At 41.1% G+C, this 18,754-nt stretch overlaps 1 long non-coding RNA gene across 2 annotated transcripts in view; it reads right to left on the minus strand.

Moving 5' to 3' along the window:
• Window positions 1–414: 414 nt before the first annotated feature.
• Window positions 415–18,754, minus strand: part of LOC121818724 (uncharacterized) — a 76,051-nt gene continuing 57,711 nt past the window's right edge. For both annotated transcript variants that reach the window (XR_006058794.2, XR_009599632.1), the window contains one exon: window positions 415–11,901. This is a non-coding gene — a long non-coding RNA (uncharacterized LOC121818724). The remainder of the gene's footprint in view (window positions 11,902–18,754) is intronic.

An 18,754-nucleotide genomic window follows, 5' to 3' on the forward strand; every position in this document is an offset into this window, starting at 1 on the left:
CCCAGATTCTAGATATTTGACCAACTGAGGAGGCCTCCTGTTTGAGCTATGTGTTCATCTTGTCTGAGAGTTTCCTGTAGGCAAACATCAGGTGTCTTATTTTGCCTTGTATCTCCAGGGTACATTGCTGAAATTTGGCTGTGTTCACTGATATTGTATTAAATCTCAGAGACAGAATTTGGGGTGAAGTAAAAAGAAATAGGGGGCTTCCCTGGTGGTCAGTGGTAAAGAATATGCCTGCCAATGCAGGAGATACAGGTTTGATCCCTGGGTCGGGAAGATCCTCTGGAGAAGGAAAGATGGCAACCCACTCCAGTATTCTTGCCTGGAAAATTCCATGGACAGAGTAGCCTGGCAGGTTGCAGTCCATGGGGTTACAAAAGAGTCAACACGACTTAGTGACTGAACAACAACAACAATAAAAAGAAATAGCTTTATTGCTTTGCCAGACAAAGAGGGCCTCAGCAGGCTAATGCCCTCATGACTGTGTGTCCCCACCTGGAGCAGGTAGTGAGGAGTTTCATAGCAATGGTTGAGAGAGGAGGGTGTGATCAACTCATGGACAGTCTTCTGATTGGTTGGTGATGAGGTAATCAGGAGTCAGCATCATCAGCCTTCTGGTTCCAACTGCTTTGGGGTCTACCTGCTTGTGGGCAGTGTACAGTTAACTTTGTCCACCTGGTAGGATTTTTAATAGCTGCAGAACAGCTCAAAGGACATGGCTCAGAATATTATCTAAATCTTTGAGGAAGAATTAAAATCTTTGACTTTGTTTAATGGCTAAAGTACTATTATTTTGTCTTCCTTGACTGTTTTTCTTTCTGCATTTTCTCACTTCTCTGATTAAATTTATTCTTTGACTAAAGTTTTTCTGCAGAAAAAGGCAGGCCGAGGACCAGGGTGGGGTTTATTCTGGGAAGGCCTTGTAGAGTTCTGTCTGGTTACAGGTATGGAAAAGGGGCCAAGCAGGGGCGCTGGGGGGCATAATTGAAAGGCCTCAGGGCCACCCAAAGCACCCAGAGGGTCACAGAAACACTGCCTTCAAGCAGGCCTGGTTGGGGAAGAAGCACCCAGATCACGTAAATAATCCACTGAAGCTCCGAAGTGATAGAGCACCAGCCTGCCTCACTCCCATGGCGCAGGTTTTATAGAGGGGACTTAACCAGGGGCTCAAGGTTAAACCTTCAGAAGGCCAACTCCATCCGGCCCGGTGGATCTGAAATGTAAATTGTGGGGCAAAGGAAAGAGAATCCTTGGTGGGTGGTGCAGAGCCAGGCAGCAAGACTGGAGTCCAGCAGACTGGATGCTGAGTGGAGTGTGGTCAGAGGAACTTGAAGGCCCTAAACTCCACCTGAGGCCAGCACTGTGGGTCTAGCAAACTGTCACTGATCCCCTGCCTGCCCAGCATTGTTCTAAGTACTTTGCACATATTAACTCATGTCCTTCCCACTGCATATGAGGTCAGTGCTCTCTAAGAAGCCATGTCACTGAAGAAGCCAGCCACAGAGAAGGTAAGAAACATGCTTGGGGTGCACAGCTAGTGAACAGAGGAAAGAGAGCTGACCATAGAGCTTCTCCACCGAAGCATCATTGGCATTTGGGTCCAGATCATTCTCTGTTGAGGGCCTGTCCTGAGTGTTATAGGAAGCACAGCAGCATCCCTGGCCTCCACTGACTGGATGCCACCTTTCCTGGTTGTGACAACCAATTGTCTCCAAACACTGTCAAATATCTCATGAAGGGTAGAATCACCGCAGTAAAGAACCACTGTCCTAGAAAGTAGCAGAGATCAACGCGGCAACAGATGATTTCAATGTCCAGTTCATCACCTGCTGGGGTGGAAACTGGGATTTGAGGTGGGGACCACTGAGGGATTACAAGGCAAGGACATTGAGCTCAGTCTTGTGAGTCAGGTGGAGGAATGAGCTGACCTGAGGTTGAGGAGCAGTCAGCTGGGGTAAGGGAGTGATGGAGAAGTCCTGTAGCAGTGGGAGCTGGTGGTATACCTGAGCTATCAGAGAGCATCTCCTAGATGAAGTTGTCTAGAGGTACCCTGCTTTCATGCCCAGGGTAGGATCCCAGACATTTCAACAAGCAGCCCAGGAAGTCTGCATGCAGCCTGATGGCACTGAGGTTTGAAGTTGCTGGAATTTGTTATGCCTTATAGATATTGTGAGCAGGAGCTTTGGGGATTCTCAGAGGACCCTTGGAGGGGACTCTCAGCAAGGTCAGAATGAAGAGGCTCAGGCACTGGGGGAGTTGGTGTGTCTGTGTCCTATTTCTGTTACCCCTGAGAAACGGACAACTTCCTACCTGAAATCTAGTTACACCTGTGTTTACTCACCAGATTAGACAGCCTGATCATAGCCTTTGCATGGGTGCAGAAAAAAGAAACATAGGTTTTGGAGTCAAACAGCTCTGAGTTTAAATCCACTTATGGACCACTGTGGTCCATAGCTTATGACCATTGGCCTTTTTGAGACTCAGTTTCCTTATCTGTAGTATGAGTACATAAACATCTACCTCTTAAGCATTTTAAGGCTGGAATTGCAAAACAGAAATAGACCCACAAACATAGAAAACGAACATGTTACCAAAGGGGAAAAAAGTGAGGGGGGGGGGGGTAAATTAAGAGGTTGGGATTAACATGTACACACTACTACATATGAAATAGATAACCAACAAGGACCTACTGTATAGCACAGGGAATACACTCAATATCTTGTAATAATCTATAAGGGAAAAGAATCTGAAAAAGAATACATGTGTATACACGTGTGCGTATAAGTGAATCACTGTGTTGTACACTGTAAAATCAATTATGACATGTTTGAAGTTACAGTATACTATATATATATTTTTAAAAGATGGCAATACATGTTGTATGATGATGCTTGCTGGTGCATTGCCATGTTTTGCAAAAGCTGTCAGAACATTTGCGCCTTCCCAGAAGTTGTTCAGTACACAGACTCCAAGTCAGTGATGCTCCTGAGAGTCACATGCAGCTAAAGAGACCATCCATAAGGGTATCTAAGAAAGCTTAGGAAAAACACAGCTCTCCACATTGAAACCGTGCACCCGCTTTTCCTCCCAAATGGCTTCCAGTTTTAACCATATGGCCGTGGTTTTCTGAGTTACACCTTGAATCTGCGTTTGCCTAGGTGGAATGTGCTAGACAAGCCCAGAGACATCCCTCTGCTTTGATGACCAGAACCAGATGCCTACCCAGGCCCAGGACCCATTTTTCCAGGCAGGCTGGCCCAGCGTTCCCAAGTGCAAAGAGCTTCCCACGAAACCATGGTATCTCTGACCACATGCATCACTCACTTCTCCCAGCACTCCGACCTTCAGTCACTCCTGAAGATGAGTCTTTCTCCTACCACCACTATTAAGCCAAAACCAGTGCCTCTACATGGACATTTATCTTTTATTATCCTCGTTTCTGGGGAACTGAACTGTTATCAGGGGCTCCAAAATCCTTCCATACTGGGCCCTATGTTCCATACTCAACAATCAGTGGCTATATACTGGTCTGGTTTGCTCTGCAGTATATCCCAAATCTGCTGGTTGCACCCAAAGCCACATTTTAACATATATTTGCTTCTGGGTTAAAAAAAAGGAAAGGTCAGTGCCTTCCCCACAAACAAGATCACAGCTAAAAAGCATAATACATGTCATTTCTACCTGAGCCTGCAATTTGAGAATAAGTTCATTGAAAATGTGAAGGAAAAGGCAGAAAATGTGTGTGAGACAGCTTCAAAAATGATACCACCAGGTTTACTTTCCAATTTAAACCAATTTGGGTGACTAAGAAGCATAATCGGCAAGCTGAGCCATTGTCTGATCCAAACCCAGCAAATGTCTCCTTCCACAAACGTGAGTACAGAGGCTCTCCTCAAAATGAAGAGTGATGAAGGTGACAGTCACTGTGGTATCTGACTCTTTGCGACCCCATGGACTAAACAGTCCATGGAAATCTAGCCAGAATTGCCTTTCCCTCCTCCAGGGGATCTTCCCAAACCAGGGATCAAACTGAGGTCTCCCGCATTGCAGGTGCATTCTTTACTAGCTGAGCCACAACGGAAGCCTGGGCAGAGTGATGGTAGATGGAAATGGTCCTGAAGCTGGCAGGTGTGGCGGTCAGGAAGGTAGCAATGTTAGCACTGTTGAACAGTTGTCCCGAGCCAGGCACTGTGTGAAGACTTGAAACATGTGTTAGTTGATGCTTGCTGCAGTCTTTCTCAACTGAGACGACTTTATACTGCAGCTGGCAATGTTTGGCAATATTTTGGTTGTCACAATTTCGGATGAGGGGGAATGCTACCAGCATTTAATGGGTAGAGATCAGGGAGGCTGCCAAATATTCTACACCAGACAGCCCCTGCCCTTCACCCCCAACAATTTTCCATTCCAAAAGGTCAGTAATGTCAAGATTCGGGCAACATGGCTGAATACAAAGTATCCCTTTTTTCCAGATAGGAAAACAAGCTCAGATAAATGAAATCATTTCCAAAGATCAGTAAGTGAAGGAAGCAGAATTAAACTTGAGGATATCTATCTGACCTCATAGCTTCAGAAGCAAACTAAGAAGTCACTGCTTCAGTCACAGGGAATTCCCTGCATCCAACAAAAAGATGTTTACATGGTCTGTTTTCAGCACTTTCTCAAGCTGTGAAATTAACCACACACCTAAAGGAAAACACAAATGAAAGAAAATGCACATGCATGCAGTGTTTAAAGTTAAAAAGCACTGATTGCACGGCTCGGTTATCAAATTGCCAAGTGGCATTAGTCAAATCACTTAACTTCTCTAAACTGCACTTTCCTCATTTAAAGAAAATGAATCACACTAAGGTAATAATAACTAAGACTTACTTAATATTACCGTGCTTGTCTGCAGTTTCTCTAGCTAATTAATCAATGTGAAATTGTGTTAGTCTGATGTAAACTTTGATTTGCATGTTAAGAAGCCACTCCTTAATCCAAAGGAATGAAAGCTGAAGCTAGCACTTCAGGAAACATAGTACAATAGCAAAAGAGATATTGTTGAGTGGAAGGTATTTATGTATTTGTCGTGGAATTTCTACATCCATCAGAGGATCCAGTGGAAACCAGTCAGAGGACAAAACTGATCTGGCAGAAGTAGGCAGAACTTCCCAAGACAGCTGTGAACTTCAGGAATTAGACCCTGGGATTTAGTAGGTCAGTAGTTAAGTTCACTGCTGACCCTGCTCTTGGGATGACACAATGTCACAGTGTGTGTTGCTCTGTAGATTTGTCTCTTTCTGATATGGTGACCACTGACACGAGGCCAAAGAGTTTAGGCTAACTTCCGCAAGCAGTAGAAGGCTCCTGAGGTCTTATGAGTGGAGGACTGACATTATCAATTGTTTTCTTTTACTTTAGTTTTAATTGGAGGATAACTGCTTTACAATATTGTGTTAGTTTCTGCCATACATCAACAAGAATCAACCATAGGCATGCATATGTCCCCTCCCTCTTGAAGGAGCTCCCACCTCCCACCCCGCTAGGCTGTCACAGAGCACTGGGTTTGAGCTCCCTGCATCATACAGCAAATTCCCGCCCCGGAAAGCTCAGAGACAAATCAACATACCAATGGGCACCTTATCTTTGACAAAGGAGGCAGGAATACACAATGGAGAAAAGAGCCTCTTCAATAAGTGGTGCTGGGAAAATGGCACAGTAACATGTGAAAGAAGGAAACTAAAACACCTCCTAACACAAAAATAAATTCAAAATGGATTATAGACTTAGGGATAAGGCAAGAAACTATAAAGCTCCTAGAGGATAACATAGGCAGCACACTCCTTGACATAAATCACAGCAAGATATTCTATGACCCACCTCCTAGAATAACGGAAATAAAAACAAAAATAAACAAGTGTAACCTAATTAAACTTAAAAGCTTTTGCACAGTGAAGGAAACTATAAATAAAGTGAAAAGACAACCCTTAGAATGAGAGAAAATAATAGCAAATGAATCAATTGACAAAAGGATTAATCTCCAAAATATACAAGCAGCTCATACAGCTCAATACCAGAAAAACAAACAGCCAGATCAAAAAGTGGGCAGAAGACCTAAACAAACATATCTCCAAAGAAACATACAGAAGGCTAATAAACATATGAAAAGATACTCAACATCACTCATTATTAGAGAAATGCAAATCAAAACTACAAGGATGTATCAAGTCACATGGGTCGAAATGGTCATCATTAAAAAATCTACAAACAGTAAATGCTGGAGAGGGTGTGGAGAAGAGGGAACTCTCTTGCACTGTTGGTGGGAATGTGATCCCAACCATATGATGTTTCTGGAAAAGGTGAAACTACTGAGACAAAAAGCATGAGTAGCTGTCGGGAGTTCATGGATGATGAATAGGTGGACAACAAGAAACTTTTAGGTTAGAGAAGCTTTTCAGTATGATAATATAATGGTGGATAAGTAACATTATTCAAAATCCATAAAACTGTACTACACAGAGTAAAACTTTATGTAAATTATGAACTTATTTATCAAAAATTTATTGATACTGGTTTATCAATTATAACAAATGTACAACACCAATGCAAGAGGTGAGTAATAAGGGAACCTGTTTGTAGAGAGAAGTGCTTAGAGAAGTGCTTGTAGACTCTCTGTACTATTTTTCCATAAATGTATAACTGCTCTAAAAATAGTCTATTAACTTTTTAGTAAATTTTCTCATCTACTATTATTATATATATACCCAAATAAATGATTTCTTTTTCCTTCAAAGTAGTTTTTCCTTTGAAACTCACTCTTATTTAACTTGTGTCCTCATGAGCTGCTGTCAGACTTATCTTTCACTCCTCCCGAAAGAGGATGAGCCACCATTTCTTCTTAATCAAAACTAGAATGGCTGATTAGATATATTTGCTTTCTGAAAAAGAAAAAGAGGTCCGATTGTTTTTGTTTCTTTCTTCTTCTTCTTCTTCTTCTTCTTCTTCTTCTTCTTCTTCTTCTTCTTCTTCTTCTTCTTCTTCTTCTTCTTCTTCTTCTTCTTCTTCTTCTTCTTCTTCTTCTTTTCCTGCAGTTTTGAATGTTCCTATTCAATTTAACATCTTGGAACTCATTTGGGATTTTTTAAATTTCAATTCAGTTCAGTTCAGTTGCTCAGTCGTGTCTGACTCTCTACGACCCCATGAATCGCAGCACGCCAGGCCTCTCTGTCCATCACCAACTCCCAGAGTTCACTCAAACTCATGTCCATCGAGTCAGTGATGCCATCCAGCCATGTCATCCTCAGTCGTCCCCTTCTCCTCTTGCCCTCAATCCCTCCCAGCATCAGAGTCTTATCCAATGAGTCAACTCTTCGCATGAGGTAGCCCAAGTACTGGACTTTCAGCTTCAGCATCATTCCTTCCAAAGAAATCCAGGGTTGATCTCCTTCAGAATGGATTGGTTGGATCTCCTTGCAGTCCAAGGGACTCTCAAGAGTCTTCTCCAACACCACAGTTCAAAAGCATCAATTCTTTGGTGCTCAGCTTTCTTCACAGTCCAACTCTCACATCCATACATGACCACTGGAAAAACCATACCCTTGACTAGACGGGCCTTTGTTGCCAAAGTAATGTCTCTGCTTTTGAATATGCTATCTAGGTTGGCCATAACTTTCCTTCCAAGGAGTAAGCGTCTTTTAATTTAATGGCTGCAGTCATCATCTGCAGTGATTTTGGAGCTCAAACAAATAAAGTCTGATACTGTTTCCACTGCTTCCCCATCTATTTCCCATGAAGGGATGGGACCAGATGCCATGATCTTCGTTTTCTGAATGTTGAGCTTTAAGCCAACTTTTTCACTCTCCTCTTTCACTTTCATCAGGAGGCTTTTTAGTATCCTCTTCACTTTCTACCATAAGGGTGGTGTTATCTGTATATCTGGTGGCTCAGAGGTTAAAACGTCTGCCTCCAATGTGGGAGACCCAGGTTCAATTCCTGGGTCGGGAAGATCCCCTGGAGAAGGAAATGGCAACCCACTGGTATTCTTGCCTGGAGAATCCCATGGATGGAGAAGCCTGGTAGGCTACAGTCCACGGGGTCACAAAGAGTCGGACATGACTGAGCTACTTCACCTTCACCTTTCACTTTCATCAAGAGGCTTTTGAGTTCCTCTTCACTTTCTGCCATAAGGGTGGTGTCATCTGCGTATCTGAGGTTATTGATATTTCTCCCGGCAATCTTTATTAAAGTATAGTTGAGTTATAATATGTTGATTTCTGTTGCACAGCAAAGTGATCTAGTTATACTTATATATAAATATTTTTTCATATTATTTTCCATTCTGGTTTATTCAAGAATATTGAATATAGTTCTCTGTCTTACATAGTAGGATCTTGTAATTTATCCCTGATATAAAAAATAGTTTGTATCTGCTAACCCCAAACTACCAATTCATCTTTCCACCACCCTACCCCCATTGCCAATCACAAGTCTGTTCTCTGTCTGTGGGTCTGTTTCTGTTTTGTAGATATGTTCATTTGTGTTATGTTGTAGATTCCATATATAAGTGACTTCGTATGGTATTTAACTTTCTCTTTCTTATCTGCTTCACTTAGTGTAATAATTTCTAGGTCCACCCATGGTGCAGCAAATTGCATCATTTCATTCTTTTCTATGCCTAAATAGTATTGTATATGTGTACCATATATTTTTTTATCCATTCATCTGTCAATGGACATTTAAGTTGTTTCAGCATCTAGGCCATTGTGAATAGTGCTGCTATGAATGAAGGGATGCATGTATCTTTTTGAATTCTAGTTTTGTCCTGACGTATGCCCAGGATTGGGATTGCTGGATCATATGGTTGTACTATTTTTAGTTTTTTGAGGAAACTCCATACTGTTTTCAATACTGGCTACACAAATTTACATTCCCACCAACAGTATATAAGAGTTCCCTTTTCTCTATACCCCTTCCATCATTTGTTATTTTTAGACTTTATATAAATTGAATCTACAGACAATCTACAAAGTTGGGATGATGTGGAAAATTATTTCAAAGAAAAGCCACAACACTGGAATATAGTTCTAGCCACTATACCTGGATTTTCCCCTAAATAGTAGCTTTATATTAGTTTCTGCTGATCATGTAAAGTGTACACAGACAAAAAGAAAATCTACTTTAACCCCACTAAGAAAGTCAGTTTTCAATCTCATCATTGCTCCTTGGAAGGAGACATGTCCTTTTTCTTTAACTACTTTTACAATTCTCTGTCTTTTGTTCTTACCGGTTTTCCTCTGATGGCCTTAGATATAGGTTTATTTCTAGCACTTATTTTGCTTAAGGTTGATAACATTTTTTTGAAACTGTAACTTAATGTCTTTTTCATTTGGAGAAAATTATCAACCATGATTTTTCAAGTATATCTTCTATACCATTTAATTCTCCTCTCCCACTGGGACTCCAATTACAGTTCTTAGTTATATATTTTCATCAGGCTCCATATGGCTCACATTCTTTTTCTGTATTTTGCATCTTTTTTTTCCTCCATGCTCTTCATTTTCTACTGACCTGATTTCCAACCTATTAATGCTGCTGTAAGCTTGTCCAATTTGCTGTGAAACTCATCTGTTGAGTTCTTTAACATAGGTTATTTTATTTCTGTAATGTTCATATGTTCATATAATCTATCTTTGATAAAAAAAAAGTCTCCACTTTCACTAATTTCTTGAGTCTATAATTGTAGAGTTCATGTCTGATAAACCCAACACTTGAATTTTCTGTGAGTCTGTCTCTATTGCCTGATTTTCTATAATTAAAATGTTTGACTGGATTATAACTAATGTAAAGTACACAGATCTTAAGGTTATTTTCTCTATGGATGTTTGCATATGTATACTCTCATGCAACCCCCATCATATCAAAATATAATGCATGTTCAGTCACTCAGTCATGTCCAGCCATATGCACAATAGCCTGCTAGGCTCCTCTGTCTATGGGACTTTCCTGGCAAGAATACCGAGTGGGTTGCCATGCCCTCCTCCAGGGGACTTTCCCAATCCAGGGATGGAACCCTCATCTTCTGCATTGCCAGGCAGATTCTTTACCATTGAAACACCTGGGAAGCCCAAGATACGGTAGTTATTAACAATACATAGAGTTTAACAAATCAATAAGAATAAAGAGAATCACCACAAAGGAAAAAATGGACAAAAGACCTAAACGGAAATTCACAAAGATCATACAAATACAAGAATAGATCTGAAAGATGTGTAGGCTTACTTTTAGTCAAGGAAATGCAAAAATTAAAATAGTAATAAGATACCATTTTTCACACATTGCATTGTTACAAATTAATGCATCATTGGTCTATGATGGTAAAATAGACTTTCATATGTGACAGACTTGACGTGAAAATTGTTAATTGGAAGGTCTCTCTCTGTGTTTAAATTTATTCTTTGATTCAGCAATTCCATGGTTAAGACTCTGTCATTCAGAAATTTTCATAAAAGCACACAAAGGTATATTAGCTAAGATTCTGTTCCTAATGATTTACATATATTAACTGATATAATTCTCAAAATAATTTAGAGGTAATAAATATATTCCAGTCTGAATGATAGTTGAAATAGAAAATTAAAACTTAAAAAAGGAATATAGCACTTGTTGTGCCTCAAACACTATATAGAAGAGAAAAAAATTTTTTTTAAAGAATGACTGAATGGAGCAGATGAGGCATAGACCAGAAAGTGTTGCCCAGGTAAGTCAAGGGTCATAACATGGAACCAGTTGGGTAAAGACACAAGGCTATGCTAGTCACCTAAAATTTGATACTGATGGGAGAAGATTCCACTAAGTTCACACCAAGTATTTTCAATCACCTGCTATCTCTGTGTGGCTCCACAGTGCCAACTGCTGTGGGGCTTGGGAAGGACTACAAGACTTAGTCTCAAAGGGTCTGAACATCATGTGAAAACACTGTCCACTCTGCTCTAGCTTCCCAAAGAAGAAGCCTTGCCCAGATATCTAGGTAGAATTTGGAGCCTCATGTGGGAATTTCTGGTCAAGTGTTTCCATGGTTTGTCTCTGTTTTTTCTCATGGCTGTTCTGTATCTGATTCATCTCTGTCTCCTCCATACTTTGTGTCTGGCACACAATGGACAATCAGTGAATGGCTGTCGAATACATGGATAGACACATAGGTGAGTAGATGGGAGGATAGCAGGTTCTAATATTAACCCTTTCCTTATATATAGATGACAGAGTGGCACTAGATGATAGCCAAAGTTTACTTTTCTGCAAATATTTCTACATTCTTTTCTAGCTTATTTCTTTCACTAAGATTCCACTTCTGTGGAGTTTATTTCTACTCTTTTAAGTTTTATCAGTACAGAGAAAACTATAACTAAAAGGATGCCATTTGCTTTAGCTGTTTTTCCTCTTTTCAAAGCAGACTGATCTTTTGTATCTATTGTTTTGTGTTTCTGAGAAAACAAGTACTAACAGCCTCCAAGATAAATATCAAAGTATATGTCCACTGTTACATTAATTTCTATCTGTAAGGAAAATCTATTATGTTTATTATTTTTATTATTTCCATGGACACTGAAATCCTGATACATCTCAGACTGCCATCATTGCCAGCAATTCTTAGCAATCATGCACAGCTGAAGCAAGGCATCAGGATGGCATCGGAAGAGCCAGTGAGGCTTCCAGAAGCACAGCTCAGGCTAAGGAAACAGCAGCTGCCTGGAGCATGCTCATCCCATGATGGAGGACTGAAGGACCAGAGGCCAAGTCAAACTATGCAGACACAGTCCAAGCCTCTGCCGGGATGCGGCTGAGGTCATGTTCACTCACATTCCATTGGCCAAAACAAACCTCATGGCCCACAGGGCAGGGCGTCACACTGGGTTCATGCTGGGGAAGAGAAGAAGAAATATTTGTTAGATAATATTACAAGCTATCACAGGGGAGGGTGGGAGTGTTCATTCCAAATTTAACTCTCAAAGTCCCTGCTGCCTCCTCAGAGTTCCCTGGAGCTCTGCCTGCTTTGTATGTTTTGGTGACTTCTACCACCCAGAGCAAAGATAATAATAAAAAGGGCCATCATTTATTGAGTATCCAGTATGTCCTTGCCTTATATGTATATGCGTGTGTGTGTGTATTATTTTTAATTCTCACCACAGATCTTTCAGGTAGGACTTGCTATGCTCATACTATATATGAGAAAGCTACAGATCAAAGAGAGAAAGTATCTAGTTCAATGTCACTAAGTCCATGCCAGAGATAGATGGCAAGCCTAGTTCTAGCAATCTATCTAATTGCCCATGAACACATTCCAGCTTCTTAGGGTGCTCAATTCTACTGACCATCTTCTCTGATTGACTGATTGACGAAAAAGTCCTACACATAAAAAAAAAAAAGAAAAAAAGAAACTAAATTTAAAAGATTCAAAATACCAAGTGTTTAGAAGAACTAGTGTCTCCGTACACTTCTAGTGGCAATGGAAAACAATCTTCCCAAGTATAGATATAACATACAGAGGGTGGCTCAGACATTAAGAATCAGTGTGCAATGCAGGAGACCCAGGTTCAATCCCTGGGTCAGGAAGATCCCCTGGAGAAGGAAATGGCTACCCATTCCAGTATTCTTGCCTGGAGAATCCCATAGACAGAAGAGCCAGGTGGGCTACAGCCCACGGGGTCGCAAAGAATCAGACGCAACTGAGTGACAAACTCTTTGAACTTTGAGATGTGGTTGATATAGATACAGATACAGGCATAGACATACATATAGATATATAAGTAAAGAATGATTTTTTAAAAATCTTTTTATTGGAGTATAGTTGCTTTACAATGTTATGTTAGTTTCAACTGGACAACAACATGAATTAGCTATATGTGTGTGTGTGTGTGTGTGTATATATATATATATACACACACATCCCCCTCCCTCTTGGACCTCCCTCCCAACCACTCCTATCCCATTCATCTAGGTCATCACAGAGCACCAAGTTGAGCTGCCTGTGCTATACAGCAGCTTCCCTCTAGTTATCTATTTTACACAGAATAGTATATATGTTAATCCTGATTTCTCAATTTACCCCATCCTCCCTACCCCCACTGTGTCCACATATCCTTTCTCTTCATCTGCATCTCTACTCCTGCCCTGCAAATAGGTTTATCTAACTTGGAATGTCAGGTCCATGAATCAAAGCAAATTGGAAGTGGTCGAACAGGAGATGGCAAGGGTGAACATCGACATTCTAGGAATCAGCAAACTAAAATGGACTGGAGTGGATGAATTTAACTCAGATGACCATTATATCTACTACTGCAGACAGGAATCCCTTAGAAGAAATGGAGTAGCCATCATGGTCAACAAAAGAGTCCGAAATGCAGTACTTGGATGCAATCTCAAAAACGACAGAATGATCTCCATTCGTTTCCAAGGCAAACCATTCAATATCATGGTAATCCAAGTCTATGCCTCAACCAGTAATGCTGAAGAAGCTGAAGTTGAATGGTTCTATGAAGACCTACAAGACCTTTTAGAACTAACACCCAAAAGAGATGTCCTTTTCATAATAGGGGACTAGCATGCAAAAGTAGGAAGTCAAGAAACACCTGGAGTAACAGTCAAATTTGGCCTTGGAATACAGAATGAAACAGGGCAAAGACTAATAGAGTTTTGCCAAGGGAACACACTGGTCATAGCAAACACCCTCTTCCAACAACACAAGAGAAGACTCTACACACAGACATCACCAGATGGTCAACACCAAAATCAGATTGATTATATTCTTTGCAGCCAAAGATGGAGAAGCTCTATACAGTCAACAGAAACAAGACCAGGAGCTGACTGTGGCTCAGATCATGAACTCCTTATTGCCAAATTCAGATTTAAATGGAAGAAAACAGAAAAAACCACTAGACCATTCAGGTATGATCTATATCAAATCTGTTATGATTATACAGTGGAAGTGAGAAATAGATTTAAGGGATTCGATCTGATAGACAGAGTACCTAATGAACATTGGACGGAAGTTCCTGACATCCTAGAGGAAACAGGGATCAAGACCATCTCCATGGAAAAGAAATGCAAAAAAGCAAATTGCTCTCTGAGGGGGTCTTACAAATAGCTGTGAAGAGAAGTGAAAAGCAAAGGAGAAAAGGAGTGATATTCCCATTTGAATGCAGAGTTCCAAAGAATAGCAAGAAGAGATAAGAAAGACTTCCTCAGCGATCAATGCAAAGAAACAGAGGAAAACAACAGAATGGGAAAGACTAGAGATCTCTTCAAGAAAATCAGAGATACCAAGGGAATATTTCATGCAAAGATGGGCTTGATAAAGGACAGAAATGGTATGGACCGAAAAGAAGCAGAAGATATTAAGAAGAGGTGGCAACAATACACGGAAGAACTGTATAAAAAAGATCTTCATGACCCAGATAATCATGATGGTGTGATCACTCACCTAGAGCCAGACATCCTGGAATGCGAAGTAAAGTGTGCCTTAGAAAGCACCACTATGAACAAAGCTAGTGGAGGTAATGGCATTCCAGGGGAGCTATTTCAAATCCTGAAAGATGATGCTGTGAAAGTGCTACACTCAATATGCCAGCAAATTTGGAAAACTCAGCAGTGGCCACAGGACTGGAAAAGGTCAGTTTTCATTCCAATCCCAAAGAAAAGCAATGCCAAAGAATGCTCAAACTACCACACAATTGCACTCATCTCACATGCTAGTAAAGTAATGCTCAAAATTCTCCAAGCCAGGCTTAAGCAATACATGAACTGTGAACTTCCACATGTTCAAGCTGGTTTTAGAAAAGGCAGAGGAGCCAGAGATCCAATTGCCAACATCCAAGGGATCATCAAAAAAGCAAGAGAGTTCCAGGAAAAATCTATTTCTGCTTTATTGACTATGGGAAAGCCTTTGACTGTGTGGATCACAATAAACTGTGGAAAATTCTGAAAGAGATGGACATACCAGACCACCTGACCTGCCTCTTGAGAAATCTGTATGCAGGTCATGAAGCAACAGTTAGAACTGGACATGGAACAACAGACTGGTTCCAAATAGGAAAAAGAGTACGTCAAGGCTGTATATTGTCACCCTGCTTATTTAACTTATACGCAGTGTACATCATGAGAAATGCTGGGCTGGAAGAAGCACAAGCTGGAATCAAGATTGCCAGGAAAAATTTCAATAACCTCAGATATGCAGGTGACACTACCCTTATGACAGAAAGTGAAGAGGAGCTAAAAAGCCTCTTGATGAAAGTGAAAGAGGAGAGTGAAAAAGTTGGCTTAAAGCTCAACATTCAGAAAATGAAGATCATAGCATCTGGTCCCATCACTTCATGGCAAATAGATGGTGAAACAGTGGAAACAGTGTCAGACTTTATTTTGGGGGGCTCCAAAATCATTGCAGATGGTGACTGCAGCCATGAAAGAGACGCTTACTCCTTAGAAGAAAAGTTATGACCAACCTAGATAGTATATTCAAAAGCAGAGACATTACTTTGCCAACAAAGGTCCATCTAGTCAAGGCTATGGTTTTTCCAGTGGTCATATATGGATATGAGAGTTGGACTGTGAAAAAAGCTGACCACAGAATTGATGCCTTTGAACTGTGGTGTTGGAGAAGAGTCTTGAGAGTTCCTTGGACTACAAGGAGATCCAAACAGTCCATTCTAAAGGAAATCAGTCCTGGGTGTTCACTGATGCTAAAGCTGAAACTCCAGTACTTTGGCCACCTCATGTGAAGAGTTGACTCATTGGAAAAGACTCTGATGCTGGGAGGGATTGGGAGCAGGAGGAGAAGGGGATGACAGAGAATGAGATGGCTGGATGGCATCACTGACTCGATGGACATGAGTTTGAGTGAACTCCAGGAGTTGGTGATGGACAGGGAGCCCTGGCGTACTGCGATTCATGGAGTCACAAAGAGTTGGACACCACTGAGCGACAGAACTTACAATTTTTTTAGATTCCATATATTTTTATTAACGTACAATATTTGTTTTTCTCTTTTGGACTTATTTCACTCTGTATGACAGACTCTAGGTCCATCCACATCTTTATGAATGACCCAGTATTGTTCCTTTTTATGGCTGAGTAATGTTCCATTGTATATTGACTTGAGCGGATTAAAGAGGGGTAAATGTCCTTAAAAAAAGCCAGGATCCTAAAGGTAACATTTTAAAAAAAGTTACAAAATACAGGGAAATAGGCCAGTAGGACTGCAAGTTTTGGAGCACTGGTGTGAAAGGGTTGGAGAATCAGAAGAGATGTGCAATAAAGTAAAGTTAAGGATTTAGAGAAGGGTGGGATGAAGACATTAGAATGTTTGAACTTTGGGTGATGACTCAAGCAAGCAAGGGCTTCCCATGTGGCACATCCCATGTGGTAAAGAACCCATCTGCCAAAGCAAGAGACCTAAGAGATGTGGGTTTCATTCCTGGGTCAGGAAGATCCCCTGGAGGAGGGTATGGCAACCCACTTGCCTGAAGAATCCTATGGACAGAGGGGCCTGGCGGGCTATAGTACATGGAGTTACAAAGACTAGGACATGACTTAAGCAACTTAGCATGCAAGCAAGCAGGAATGCACAATGTATCCACCTGGATATTCCTTTGGGACAAGGTGGATAACCATTTCAATTTAGAGTTTCATCTGGAATTGCTTGGGGGCTGGGGAGACTCATGACCAGTCCTTCAAAGAGATAACAGAATTGATATCTCCCTTCCTTGACACATACCCCTTAAATCATGTAGAGTTTAGCCTGGGATAACAAGCTAAGTTACGCCTCCTTGGTATATCCATGCATTTTACTGAAACAAATTCAGAGACTCAAGCTAGTTGCTGCTAACTTTCATCTTGCTAAAACAAGCCCATTTTCTCAGCCAGCTGAATGTGGGTTTTGTTGTTGTTGTTGTTGTTGTTGTTGTTACTTTTTGCATTTTAGGTTTTCCCAAGTGTTCTTCAAAAATTAAAAAAAAAAAAAAAAACCCAAACCATGATTTGAATTCTACTGCAGAGGGCTTTTGTTTTAAAAGCAACCCTCTTCCACCACATACTCCCCTACCCATTAGTGGGCTCTCCAAAGACTCTTCTACCATCACTAATAGGAGGTCTCTAGTGGGTTAATTCATTTTTCTAGATAATATATTAATACTAATTATCTTAGTTTTTGAGTTGCCAACTTCAGACTTTTCATGGACGTTACTCTTCATTTATCCCATCCCAGATCCATTCTCCTACTACTCATGCCCAGGGGAAGGACACTGATGGTAAGGACTGATCAGTGGAGGTTGCATTTAGGTTCAGCCAAAGAAAGCCCTCACATGAGGCAGGTGGAGTGAGACCAGACCTTTAACCCAGTCCACCCTCAAAATTCTCTGTAAGCCCATGTGTTTCATCATTGTCACTCCAGGGTCCTGAGAACAATGGCAGGTGAGCACTCTGGCACCACCCCCACTTCCTCTCCCCCTTTTCTCCAAAAATCGAATAGTTATATCATTATGTTTGGTCTTCTCTTGGTTGGTTATTTTTGCAACTTGTAATGAGACATGTAGGGAACACATCTGCCATCAAATGCCATCCACACCTCTACGCTCTCTCTGTCAATCAAGAAAAAAAGCATCCTTCCCCTCCATCTCCATCACGGATGGACCTGGACTTGCAAAGTGTTACAAAAAATTGCAGTCTGTGCCCTGACCCCTGGTGGGTTTTTTTTTTTTCCCCACTACAGGTTTATTTTTAATCTGAATACCAATTAACAGTGCCTGTGTGTGGTAGCCACAGAATGATTTCCACTGAAGAGCCTGATGGTGTTGGGAGGCTTGTATCTCCTGTTCTTGGGGTCTGACATCTTTTTGCCAGCATTTCCCAAAAGAGAATCTCCCCAGACTTGTGGCAAAGTGAGTGATCTTTTCTCACTCTCCACAAATGGCCCCAAGTGACGCCATGTTTTAGAGTGCTTCATATTTGGGCCATGACTTATTTGTGCAGATTTTTGTTTGTTTTCCTGGCGTTATAGCCAGCAATGTTTTTAACCATGTGGAGAAGCTATGTATGCACTCTCACCATATTTTCAGGTGTATCCAGCCAATCAGGCATCTTGTCATCTACAGAATCACCCCTTCTGAGGTTCACCAACCCCCAGAAGGAAAGAAACACCTCTGAACCTCCCTACCCTCCAGCCACACCAACTGCCGCCTGGATCCCAGGGCTCCTCTGCACTGGCATCTTCCCTTGTTCCAGCAAATTTTATCCTCCAAGAGCTTTCTTCTGTGTTTAAGAGCTAAATGTTTTGAGTCTGTGTGTATCCATAGATATCTTTATTCTTCTCTCACAGTCCAATTGCTCTTTCAGTCAGTAGCAAGATGAAAGGTTCAAGGGCATCTCGACCCCCTGAGCTTTGAAAACACTGCCTTATAGTCTTCTAGCATCCTGTACTAGTGATATGAGTTCTGATGCCAGTCTGATTTTATTCTCCTATAGAATGTGCCCCTGCTGCCCACCCTCCACCCGCTGGTCTTTGAAAGCTGTTAAAAATTCCTCTTCAGCATTGTTGCTCTGAAGCTATATAACAGAGATATATGCATTTTTAAAATTCATCCCTTCCAGTCTGAAGACCCACATTCTTGATTGAGCTCCAAACTATTTCCTCCTCCCTTCTTTGTGTCATTGTAATTTATATGTATTTCCCCCCCACTTCCATCTTCTCCGTTCTCTCTTCTAGAAATTAATTCTAGTTGGA

This window comes from Ovis aries, chromosome 2 (assembly GCF_016772045.2).
Source record: "Ovis aries strain OAR_USU_Benz2616 breed Rambouillet chromosome 2, ARS-UI_Ramb_v3.0, whole genome shotgun sequence".
NCBI lineage: Eukaryota > Metazoa > Chordata > Mammalia > Artiodactyla > Bovidae > Ovis > Ovis aries.